General features: G+C 37.3%; 1 pseudogene; it reads left to right on the forward strand.

Annotated features, from left to right (window-relative positions):
* The first annotated feature begins 7,281 nt into the window (after positions 1-7,281).
* LOC111543411 lies at positions 7,282-7,918 on the forward strand (annotated as a pseudogene).
* Positions 7,919-12,487: the final 4,569 nt, after the last annotated feature.

The raw sequence follows: 12,487 nt of genomic DNA on the forward strand, positions 1-12,487 counted from the left end.
TTTTTAAAATCCTCTTAATTTTTTTTCTGATACGTTTGTCTTATAATTTTGTTCATTATATTTTTTGCCAACATAGTATCCTTTTGTTTCTTCAGATAACCAGTTATGCTAACATCTTGTAAGAGAAAAAAATATTTTTTCTGCTAAATTAAAGTGGCAGCTTTATTACTTACTAAATACATTTTAGCTTTTATTGTATACAAATTATAATATTTGTCTATTATCCTGCTAGTACAAAGTGCTTTGATCATGGTAGATTCCTGGTGATTTTAATATTTAACAAAGTAAGTTCACCCTTAATATTTTTTTAAATGGAGTGTTATTGCACATTCTCTTTCCATATGAATTTTAAAATTATTTACCAGTAGGAAAAAAAACCATGTTGGGATTCTGACTGGAACTGCAATAAATTTATGTATTGATGTAGGAAAAATTATACTTCCACTTTTTCCGGTCTTATTTTATGCCTTTCAATAAAATGTAATTTTCATCATTTAGATCCAACTTCTGTATTCTTAGATTTATTTTCAGTGATTTATATTTTTATTCTAATTATAATGGGATATTTCCCCATTTCAATTTCTAATTGCATAATATTAATAGAGAGGGAAGCTATTAATTTTGTATTTGGGCAGCCACATTTCCAAATTATCTTATTAATTCAAATGGATTTTTAGCAGAACATCTTGAATTTTCTAAGGACATAATCATACCAACTACAAATAAAGATAGTACTGTATTTTCATTTATCATATTTAAACTGCTCCTTTAATTTTCTAGCTTTATCAATCTCCAAAATATGTTGAAAAATAGTGATAATAGCAGAAATCCATCTCTTGCTACTGATAAAATTTAAAACAGCTGCCGAATATAATATAGTTTTTGGGTTTAGATAGAGGACTTTTTAAAGTCTTGTTTAGGCAATGCTATGAACTGAATTGTGTCCTCCCAAACTGCATTATGTTGAAGCTCTAATGCCTATGTGATTGTATTGAAAAAAGATTTCTTAAGGAAATGATTAAGGTTAAATGAGGTCATAAGGATTGAGCCTTGTCTGATAGAGCTGCTATCCTTATAAGAAGAAGAGATACCAGAAGAGGAACTGTTGTAAGAAGAAGAAAAAATACCAGCTTTTTCTGTCTCCTCTATGTGAGGACACAGTAAGAAGGTGGCCATCTGCCAGCCAGAAAGAGCGCCTTCACCAGAATCTGACCATGCTAGCCTCCTGATCTCAGATATCCAGCTTCCAGGATTGTGAGAAAATAAACGTCTGTGGTTTAAGTCACCAAATTTATGGTATTTTTTTATGGCAGCTTGAGCTGACTGATACAGGCAGTTTCCCTTTCCAGGCTGCCTCAGCTGAGAATTTACTGGTAAATGCAGTAATATAAAAACATAAATTATGACACCTTCCCCACTCTCAATAGGCTGCCTCGACTACTGCCATTCAGTTATGACATTGTTTTCTAGCCTAGCAGTTCTTAACTGAGGTGATTTTGTCCGTTAGGGACAGTTAGCAATGTCTAGAGACATTTTTGGTTGTCACAACTGAATGGCAGTAGTCGAGGCAGCCTATTGAGAGTGGGGAAGGTGTATGCATCTAGTCGATAAAGGCCAGGGATGCTGCTAAATGTCCTACAATGGATAAACACTCCTCACAACAAAGTGTCAGGCCCAAAATGTCAATAGTCCCCAGATTGAGAAACTCTGGCTAGTCAGGCCCCTGAAAACCCCTTTCTACTAGAGGAAGGAGAAGGGAAGAGATTGTTACTGAACTACCAGGGAAATGGCCCCAGCCCCTGGGCTAAGGAGCTGTGCATGGCCAAGCCAGGAAAGAGTAAAGCACTGGCTCACAGAGCATTGGCACTGGGTGAGTATAGCCAGCTCTGCTGGCTCTTGGAGTAGAAGTCAAGAGTAGATTTTGGCATTGGACTGCATTCAAATTGTACATGCCAGGTACATCACAGCCTGGACAGTTAGAGAGCCCAATTTTTTGTAGCAGCAGATCAGCTTGCTCACATCACCTCCTCATATGGCTTTCAAGATCCACCAGGGAGTTTTCTTTTATTCCTAATTTACTTAAGTTTTTTTTTTTTTGAATGGCCAGTGAATTTTATCAAATACATCTATGGCAATCATTAACAAAATTATATTTTTCCCTATAATGTTTGGTATGTTGGATTATCTTGATAGATACTTTCCTTTCAAATAGTACAAAGATTGTTTTTGTTACCTTTGACAGTTTTTAAAATTAAGGCTATTCTAACTTTATTCAGAAGGTTTTCATGTTTCTCTATAGAGCAGAATTAGTACACTAAAAATAATTACATATTCACTAATGATTATAAAGAATTCATCTCTAACACCATCTGTGCCTGGTGTTTTTTGAAAAATAATCAATCTTTAACTCTTGTGATTTGTTCTACAATTATCTTCTTGAATCCATTTTGGTCATTTCTGTTTTTTAATAGCTTTTTGATTGGTCTTGTCTCTTCTGATTTATAATCCAGTGGTCAGAGAAATCTTTTAAAACTTAAGTTAAATCATGCCATTGCTCTGCTTAAAACTGAATAAATGAAATTTGACCTGTTTACTATTCTTATAAAGCCCCTAATGTTGTGTCTTGCCCATTACACACTTGCTTGTATCACCCCTTCCTTTACCATTTCATTGTAGACACACTGATATACTGCCCATTCCTCAAATATAGGACCCTTTTTCCCCAGGGTCCTTTCTATTTGCTTTCCCTTTTTCCTGAAAAATTCACCACCACCCCACAATATATTTCACATTGGTTGTTCATTTTCTTGCTTCAGAACTCTGTTTTCAAATTTGCCACCTCAGAGGCATTCTCTGCCCATCCTATCTATATAGGTTTGTCCCCACCCCAACACCCATCCTGTTACCTAAACTAGGCAAAGATGTTCTCTCTTCTGGCAGTCACAAAGGTGGAGTGTACTTGTTAGCAACCACAGAAGTGTGGCTTTTCCTCAAGGGGAAGCTCAGAAAAATACTGGATTGTTCACTAAGAAAATTATCCACCCCTTTCACCTTACTTTGGTCAAAGAACCTAGCTTCAGAGTCCAGTGGTTATAACAGAATTCTAAATTAATTTTCTAAAGATAATTTATGTCACTAAGAACTTCTCAATTCCTTTTGATTCTCTGAAGACAAACATTTATATGCAACTGCATACAAATGCCAGGAATATTTTAGAATTGTAGCCATATAGAAATTAGCATGGATACAAGAACACTAATGTTAAGAAAAGGAGGAAGGGAGAAATTATATTTTTCATCAAGGTATCACCTATTGTTTTTTAATTTAGTCTCTCCAAATGGCTTGCTGAGAAATACTATTTGGCAAGATATTTTTCAATCTGGCTTATGTTGCCTTTGTAATTTTACTATGCCCAGCATTTTAACATTTTTGAACATATTCCCAAAGATCTTTAATGATAGATGCATCTTTCAAAACCTCAGTCAATAAAGTACACATGTAGCAACAATGGACCACCAAAGGAATGCTGAAAATTGGATTAAGAAAATTCACAGAATGAACAATGAAGAAATAAACCTAGGTATCATTACCACGTGGGTAACGACAATCCCTTTGAAAAGATTTTACCAATTTTAATATGAAAGCATTATTAAATGCAGCAAATGTGTGTGTCTTTCTTCCCACTATTTAATATTTTCAAAAACAGAACCCATCCTGAGTGTCAGTTATAAAACACAATGTCAAGACTGAATAAGTAAGTGAATCCAAGGTAGCCCAGTTCAGGAGTGATATTTATGGACATGCATTATTATTATGGATAGCATTTGTTAGCATCTACCAACTAAACCCTAATGATTTAAGGTTTTCTGTTTGTGAGTGGTCAAGACTTTAACTCTAGATTCCTTTTACTGTAGCCTCAGATCTGGTAATCCTTTTGCTTTTAAAATAATGAAATTAGCTTCTCAGTGAACTTCAAAAGATGAAGAGCTATTCTGCAGCAGATGCTCTCCTGCTAACTCAGAATCATTCATGGGAATTGTCAATTTGTTCTTCCAAAAATATCAAGTCAGATGAGAAGAAAGCAAATGTTTTTGCTATCAAGATATAGACATTTGGTCAGAGCAATAAAATAGGCACAAATGCCAAAAAATAATAAAGAAAATGTGGAATGAGTAACTTCCAAAGTTATGGAAATAATTTGACTGTGTCTTACTACATGATAAAAATTGACAGGATTCCTAAGTACCCACAGATGGAGGTACTATACTAACAACTTGTTAGAGCAGAGTCATGATTAAAGTACTTATTATAATCATGGTGTAGCCAGGAATTTTGTCTGTTTCAAAACAATTATATATGTATGTAAAATGTGTATACATGTGCAGTTAATTTTCTGATGATGAAGATTAGTTTGCTTTAAGCCAATGCAGAGTCTCTTATAGCAAATGTTACATATCTAAAGAAGGGCTGAATAGGGCTTTAGGTGTAATCCATGAATAAAACTGCTTCTAATTTGTTCATAGTCAACTAGCCTAAAGGTAAAGGGATAAAACCCACGTTTTAAGTTGAATTAACATAATATACCAAATAGACATTCACAATTTTATTCTACCACAAATACCAATCCTCATTTTCTTTGGCTAAAAATGTGAATTAGTAAAATTTCAGAATGTATGAATAAAAACCACACAAAATACAGATTTAATTTTCCTTTAGATGGAACTGAAATCAACTAGAAAAGCATTATGATAAAATGGCTTAGATAGGATTGAAGACACTAGAAAGAAAAAATAAAAAAGTAGCATTTCTGTAGTCTAATGCAGTGTGGTAAAATGGTGTGGACTTTTTGATCTGGCAAACTGGGGTTTGAATCATGCTTCCTTACCTGTGTGACAGTGAGTAAATTTCTTAATCAGTCTAAGATTCAATTCCCTACTTTGTAAAAGTAGAATAATGAAACCTCATAGGGATGTGGTGAGAGTTAAATGAAGTAATGAATACAGAATACTAGTGCAGTGTGGGAACATAGCAGACATTCAGTAAATGACATATACTATTGAGTGCCTTCTGCATGCCAGATTTTTATGTTATCTCATTTTAAACCTTAGAAATTTGGTTCCCTTACTTTGCTGTATATTGGAATCACCTAAAGAGACAAAAGTCGTTCATGTCTAGTTCTTATGCCTAGACTCTGAATTGTGACCTGAACTTTGGGGTTTTTAAATAGTTCTCCAGGTGATTCTAATATGCAGCAAAGTTCAGGAACCACTACCTTACAGCAATTCAGTGAGTTATGTATTAGCATACCCATTCCAGAGTTAAGAACCTTGGAGATGGATTTACTTAAGATCATATGGTTAATGACAGAGATGGGAAGAATGGTCTTGATGTATCATTTGACAATAATAGTAAGTCACAAAACTTCTTTTAAGTTACAAAATATCATGAAGAATTCAATGCTAATTTTTATTTTAAAAGTTAATTATATGTATAAAAGACTTTAAATATGTTTACCAAATATATTTATCAAATAAATATATACCCCCCCACACATATATATATATATGTTTTGGGGGTAGAATTAATATTAAGTTTTGTTTTAGTTTCTGCACTGTGATGATGTTTCTAAATGTTCTGCAAGAAAAAGTTACTTTTTTAATAACAGAAAAGAGCATATGTGTTATTTCTTTTAAAAATCAGAAAGCTGGATATAAAAAGGTTTATAAGTTCAAGAATGAACATCCTTAATTTAAGGGACCTGGAGAACATTCAGATGACAATATCCAAAAGGCAAAAGGATACATGATTCTGAAGCCTGGAATAGAGGCGTGGGCTGGATGTGTAAGCTTCTTTTTGGAAGCACCTGTTAGAGAGATTTAAAATTACTGCAGGCCTTCCATCAACTGTAAGGTATCAAAGAGTTCTAAGACTTTCTTACTGATTTGGTATTAAGACTTGTATCCTTTTCTTTTAATTTCTTCTGCCAGCATCTTAGTGTAGTCCTGATTAGTTCATGACTAGAACATTTCTAGAGCCTTTTAATTAATCTCCTTTATTCCAGTCTATCTATATTTCAATCTATTCTGTATACCTCTTCAGTAATACTTATAACGCTCCACTAAACCTTCTGCTTAAAAAAAACAATGGCTTCTCATTATCTACTAAATGAAAGTTCAAATTTCTTAGGCCACCATTCAAGACTTTTCATGATCTGGCCCCTTCCTGTTTGTCTGCCTTTTTCACCTGATCCTCTGGTCAAACATGATTATTTGCTCAAATACACTATTTATTTGTCTGCTTCAGTCCCTTTACACACATGCCTCTCCATGTGCTTTAAATATCCCCCTGTATCTGCACCTTTTCAAATTCTGCCCATTCTCTGAAGCTCAGCCCAAATGCTAGGTTCTTCATAAAAGCCTCCCTTATGATGCTCACTGGAAGTCATCACAGCTCCAGGCAAATTTCTCACTCACGTGTGGCACTCACATGAAATTTATTAACTACCTGGAATGTGGCTTACCATTTACAAGTCATGTAACTATAGAAACTCATTTAATTCTCACTAAAAAAATTACTGTATAGGTAGATAAATGCATTTTTTTAATGGAGAGAATGTGTGGTCTGAGATCATACAGTTAGTAAGTGGAATACTCCAGATGTAACTCCATTCTTTTCAAGAATAGGATAGAAATCCTAAGAAGTTGATCTTTTGTATTCTTTAAAATTGTGGTAAAATACACATAACATAAAATTTAACATCTTCACCACTTTAAGTGTACAGTACAGTGGCATTAATACACTCACATTGTTGTGCAACCATCACCACCATGCATTTTCATAACTTCTTTCATCTTGCAAAATTGAAAGTCTGCACCCATTAAACAATAATTCCCTATTCCCACCTTCCTCTAGCTACTGACAACCACCATTCTACCTTCTGTTTCTATGAACTTGACTACTCTAGTTATCTCATACAGGTGGAATCACACAATATTTATCCTTTCATGACTGGCTTATTTCACTTAGCATAGTATCTTCAAGGTTTATCCATGTTGTAGCATGTGTCCGAATTTCCTCCCTTTTTGAGGCTGGGTAGAATATGTATATATACCAAATTTTGTTTATCCATTCATCTGCCAATGGACCCTTGGGCTGCTCTCACATTTTAGCTACTGTAAATAATGCTGTTATAGCTTCCTGGCCTGGGCTCTGTGCCGCTCTGTTTGCCAACTGTCCAGTCCCGCCTACCAGTGCTGGGCGCTCACCACCCCTCCCCCGGCTCCCCCAGTGTCTGCCATGGCCGAAGCCTATGACCACCTCTTCAAGTTGCTGCTGATCGGGGACTCGGGGGTGGGCAAGACTTGTCTGATCATTCGCTTTGCAGAAGACAACTTCAACAACACTTACATCTCCACCATTGGAATTGATTTCAAGATCCGCACTGTGGATATAGAGGGGAAGAAGATCAAACTACAAGTCTGGGACACGGCTGACCAAGAGCGATTTCAAGACAATAACTAATGCCTACTACCGTGGAGCCATGGGTATTATCCTAGTACAGGACATCATGGATGAGAAATCTTTCGAGAATATTCAGAACTGGATGAAAAGCATCAAGGAGAATGGCTCGGCTGGGGTGGAACGCCTCTTGCTAGGGAACAAATGTGACATGGAGGCCAAGAGGAAGGTGCAGAAGGAGCAGGCCGATAAGTTGGCTCCAGAGCAAGGAATCTGATTTTTTGAAACTAGTGCTAAATCCAGTATGAATGTGGATGAGGCTTTTAGCTCCCTGGCCCAGGACATCTTGCTCAAGTCAGGAGGCCGGAGATCAGGAAACGGCAACAAGCCTCCCAGTACTGACCTGAAAACTTGCGACAAGAAGAACACCAACAAGTGCTCCCTGGGCTGAGGACCCTTTCTCGCCCCCCTACCCTGGAAGCTGAACCTGAGGGAAATAGGGCAGAGGGAGTGAGCAGGGGAGAAATAGCAGAGGGGCTTGGAGGGACACATAGGTAGATGGTAAAGAGAATGAGGAATAAAAGGAGAAGAGAAAAGGGAAAAGCAGAAAGGAAAAGAAGGAAGAGAGGAAGGGAGAAGGGAGAGGAATGGATTGAGGAAGTGAAAGAAGGTAAGGAGGTAGGAAGAGGGAGGAGGAAAGGAAGGGGAGATGGCCTCAAGCTTCAGACCTTACCTGGGTTTTCAGGGCAAACATAAATGTAAATACACTGATTTATTCTGTTACTAGATCAAGTTTTAGGGTCCTGCAAAGGGCTAGCTCGGCACTACACTAGCGGATTTGCTCCTGTTCTGTCACTTTTCATGGTCTTTCTTGGTATTAAAGGCCACCATTTACACATACACACACAAAATAATAATAATAATAATGCTGTTATAAACATGGGTGTACAAACATCTGCTCAAGTTCTTGCTTTTAATTCTTTTGGATATATAGCCAGAAGGGGAATTGCTGGATCATATGGTAATTCTATTTTTAACTTTTTGAGAAACTGCTAAACTGTTTCCATAGTGGCTAGGTTGCACCATTTTACATTCCCACTAGCAGTGCACAAGGGTGGCAATTTCTCCATCCTTGCCAACACATCTTCTGTGTTTTTTGTTTGTTTGACAGTAACCATCCTAAGGGGTGTAAAGTGGATCTTTTGCATTTTAAGGAGTTAAAACCGGAATTTCAAACTCAAATACTCATAGAGGCCAAGGAGGTAACTGTAAACAAGTGAGACAAGCCCCATTAAGACGATCTGTGGCACTGAACACTCAGTCTCAGGGTCTAGGAGGTAACAGGAATTGGCTGATACAATAGCCACTTGTAGAGCCCATGGAGTTATTACTCAGCTGTACCAGATTATGGCTGTGGCAGATCTTCATACAGATCTTTCATGCATTACATGACATCTTCTGATTTTTAAGAATTAAGTAATGGTTTTGAATTTAGAGCCCACTGCAAGCCAATATTCTTTAGTCAACTAGATTTAGATGAAAGGATGTGAATATAGGACTGTGGGTATAAATAGAAGCCTTCCCACATTTGCAGTGAGAATCTCACTCCTGGGCAAGACAGCAGAAATTCTGTGGTGGAACAGGTGCTGAAACCTAGCACCTGGAAGATGGCTGATATGGCAAATGAGAGCTGATGACTAAGGGCTCCAATCTTTTGGGCTCCTGCTTAGCAGGATGTAGAGGAGAGGCATCATGCTGGGGATTTCCCCTTTCTCAAACACTGATGACTGTAACTTCATCCAGCTTCTATGCTTTAGACACTACTACTGGTTAAGGGTGCTAGGACCATTCTGCTGCAATTGTTCCTCTGCACAAGTCAGCAGTGGGAGACATCACCTAGGCAAATTCTCTCTCAAGATACAGAGAAGCATATGGGACTATAGAAATACATCAAGGAGAAGGTTGGGCTGTGCGTGTTTATATGGGGCCCATGAGAATGTTCTCCAGTATTTGCTTTTGGGGATGAACTACAGCCTGTTAGTTACATCCAGAACTGTGTAGAGCAGAGATAGGCAACCTTTTCCTGTAAAGGGCCAGATGGTAAATATATCAAGGCTCTGCGTTTCACTTATAGTCTATGTCACATATTCTTTGTTTTGTCTTTTATAACTCTTTAAAAATATAAAAACCTTTTTTAGCTCTTGAGCCATATAAAAACAGGCCATGGGCCAACTCATGACCTGTAGTTTGCCAGCCTGATATAGAGAAAAATCCCAGTAACATTGTGTATACCTCGCCTTTCCAATAGATTGTCAAGAGTCATTCAGGAAATTAATGACTTTTTGCATCCACTGTGGTTTCTAGCACGTTGCCTTATGAATACATGGGAACGACAAATACTGGTAGGTAAACGGATTCACAACTAAGAAGGGAGTTTTCAAATATTTTAAGCCAGGAGGTGATATCCTAGATCAGTTCTAGGATATAACCTTCTTACAGTTTTCTTTAAACAGAAACTCAGTGTCAGCAACTCATCAGAGAGAGCAGCGCTCACCATTTGTGGCCTGACAGGATGAGGAGATATTAGAAAGGCAGATGGATGCCTTTCTGGATGAGAGGCAAAAGGCAACAGGAGCTGTTTTCTTTTTTTCTGTGTGAAGAAGCCAGAGTAGTTTTGTAAAGAATAGGTGAGAAGAAATGGTAATAACACTTACATTTCATGGAAAGAACGAAGATTATAAACATTAAAACCCTGTAATAACACATAGATTTGAGATTTAATTTAATTTAACTTAATTTATTTATCTGAGACAGGATCTCACTTTGTTGCCCAGGTAGGAGTGCAGTGGCACGATCTCAGCTCACTGCAACCTCTGCCTCCTGGGTTCAAGTAATTTTCGTGCCTCAGCCTCCCAAGTAGAAATTGTATTTTAATATCCCAAATTCAGGGTGCAACCACTGGGCAATGTTGACTTAAATAGGAATAAATAAGAGTATATTGCCAGTGAACACATAATATTGTCCTTACTTTCTTTGTGAAATGTCTACTTTAAAGAGGTATTTTACAATATTCTTAAGTTTCCAATATTAAATGTAGAGCTCCAATAAGGATTTTAAGGCAGAATTTTATCTGTGGTGGAAAAATTATGTTCACTTAATAAACTTTTTTTATTCGGCCTTATGCTTTCAGCGCCCACGCCACTCCCTGGGCACAACGTAATGGAGATAAGTTAACATTTCCAAGTCTCTAGGATACCAGTGTTTATACTGTCCTGATCAGGGTTTACTATGTGTTAGCAAAGTAGACAGCTCTGAGTGTCATATGCAGGGCCCCAAGTGAGTGTCTAATCTAAAAATATTTCATTATTAGTACTCAAGAATGGTAATGGGACTATAAAAGAAATTATTCCTATGGGTTAAAACACAGAAGCTACCAGAGTATCCTGTTAAATTGTAACACCTGTAAAGAAATAATGACATGTGAATTAACCCATTATCGGTCTTTAAGAACCCAAGAGGGTTCCATTTTTCAGGTTACTAACCATCCATTAGTCAGCAGAGGAGAACGCCCTCAAAGCAAAAGATTTGACCGTAGAAGAGTTATGGTGACCCAGCATGTACAGGGCATGTAGGCCTGGATGGGGCCGAAATGGGAACTCTGGAAAGTGAAGAGAGATGTGAGTGAGGAAGGATGAAAAAATATGCTGAAAGAAATAAGGGCATACAAAATACACATGTACTTCCTTCTTAAAGCTGACAAGATTCAACCCTTGCATCATTAATTGAGCCTCCTCAGGTATAGAATTCAATAAAGAGACCAGCAACTACAGAAAGAGAAGTAAGTAGTTTCTCAATAGATCCTTAAGAGTTGTAAGTAGTATTATAAGTATTGCACTATTCTAGATGTTATTAAGAGATGAGAGGGGAAAGCTAATATGTTCCCAGTATATACTGTGCACTCACCCATTATTTAGTTATCTCATTCAATCCTTACAACTACCCTGTAAAAGAGGCAGTAATTCTTATTACATATGTGAAAATTTAGAGTCAAATAGCCCATGTGACTTATACAAAGTTACTTGGCATAAAGTTTAGAGCTTAATAATTCTTATTAATTGCTGTGCTGGAAGATTTACATGCATCTCTCATTAAATATCAAAGCAGTCCATTAAGTAGATATTAGTAGTATCTTTATTTCATAGCTAAGTAATCAAAAGGTCAGTCAGGTTAATTACTTTGTTTAAAATAAGTGAGGATGCTGCGATTGAAACACACACTGACTGTTCCCAACCCTTAATTGAAGGATTACATTGCTTTCCAGGTAAGAAGTACCTGGCTTCTGTCTTTCAAGCAGTGCTTCCCATCTTACTATTCCACGGGACATTTTTATATAAAATATATTATATAATATAACCCATATTGTGGAGCAAAAATAAAACAAACTCTCTTAGATTGGCCAAAAAAAAAAAAAAAAAAAAAAAAAATCTTCATCCTTTTGCTCTCTCCCCGCACTCCTCTTCCTTCCTCAATGAGCTAAACTTCCTTTTGGGTATGGACCCCCAGGTCCAACTACAGGCAGATATGAAGAGCTGGAAGGGAGATACCTAAGCATGCTGTTTAAAAGTATCTTAGACCATTTCAGGTGTGTATCCATTTAAGCTAAATTTCAAATTCCCGTCAACAGGTCTGTTTCTCTCCTCTCTTCTTATTTCCAGAGATAAAGTCTACATTGAAAAGGGAAGCAATTGTGTCCTTGTGAGGGTGAGACAGGGCTTGAGGAGCCCACGTGGATATTTTGCCTGCCTTGTCTTTCAAGATATCTGATTGATTTCTGTGAGGACGTTTGTCTGATTTGACAACAAGGTCCTAGACTGGCATCTCCTTTTTTTTTTTGAGACGGAGTCTTGCTCTGTTGCCCAGGTTGAAGTGCAGTGGCACAATCTCAGCTCACTGCAACCTCTGAATCCTAGGTTCAAGCGATTTTCCTGCCTCAGCCTCCCGAGTAGCTAGGACTACAGTTGTGCGCCAC

This window comes from Piliocolobus tephrosceles, chromosome 14, assembly GCF_002776525.5.
Source record: "Piliocolobus tephrosceles isolate RC106 chromosome 14, ASM277652v3, whole genome shotgun sequence".
Classification (NCBI taxonomy): domain Eukaryota; kingdom Metazoa; phylum Chordata; class Mammalia; order Primates; family Cercopithecidae; genus Piliocolobus; species Piliocolobus tephrosceles.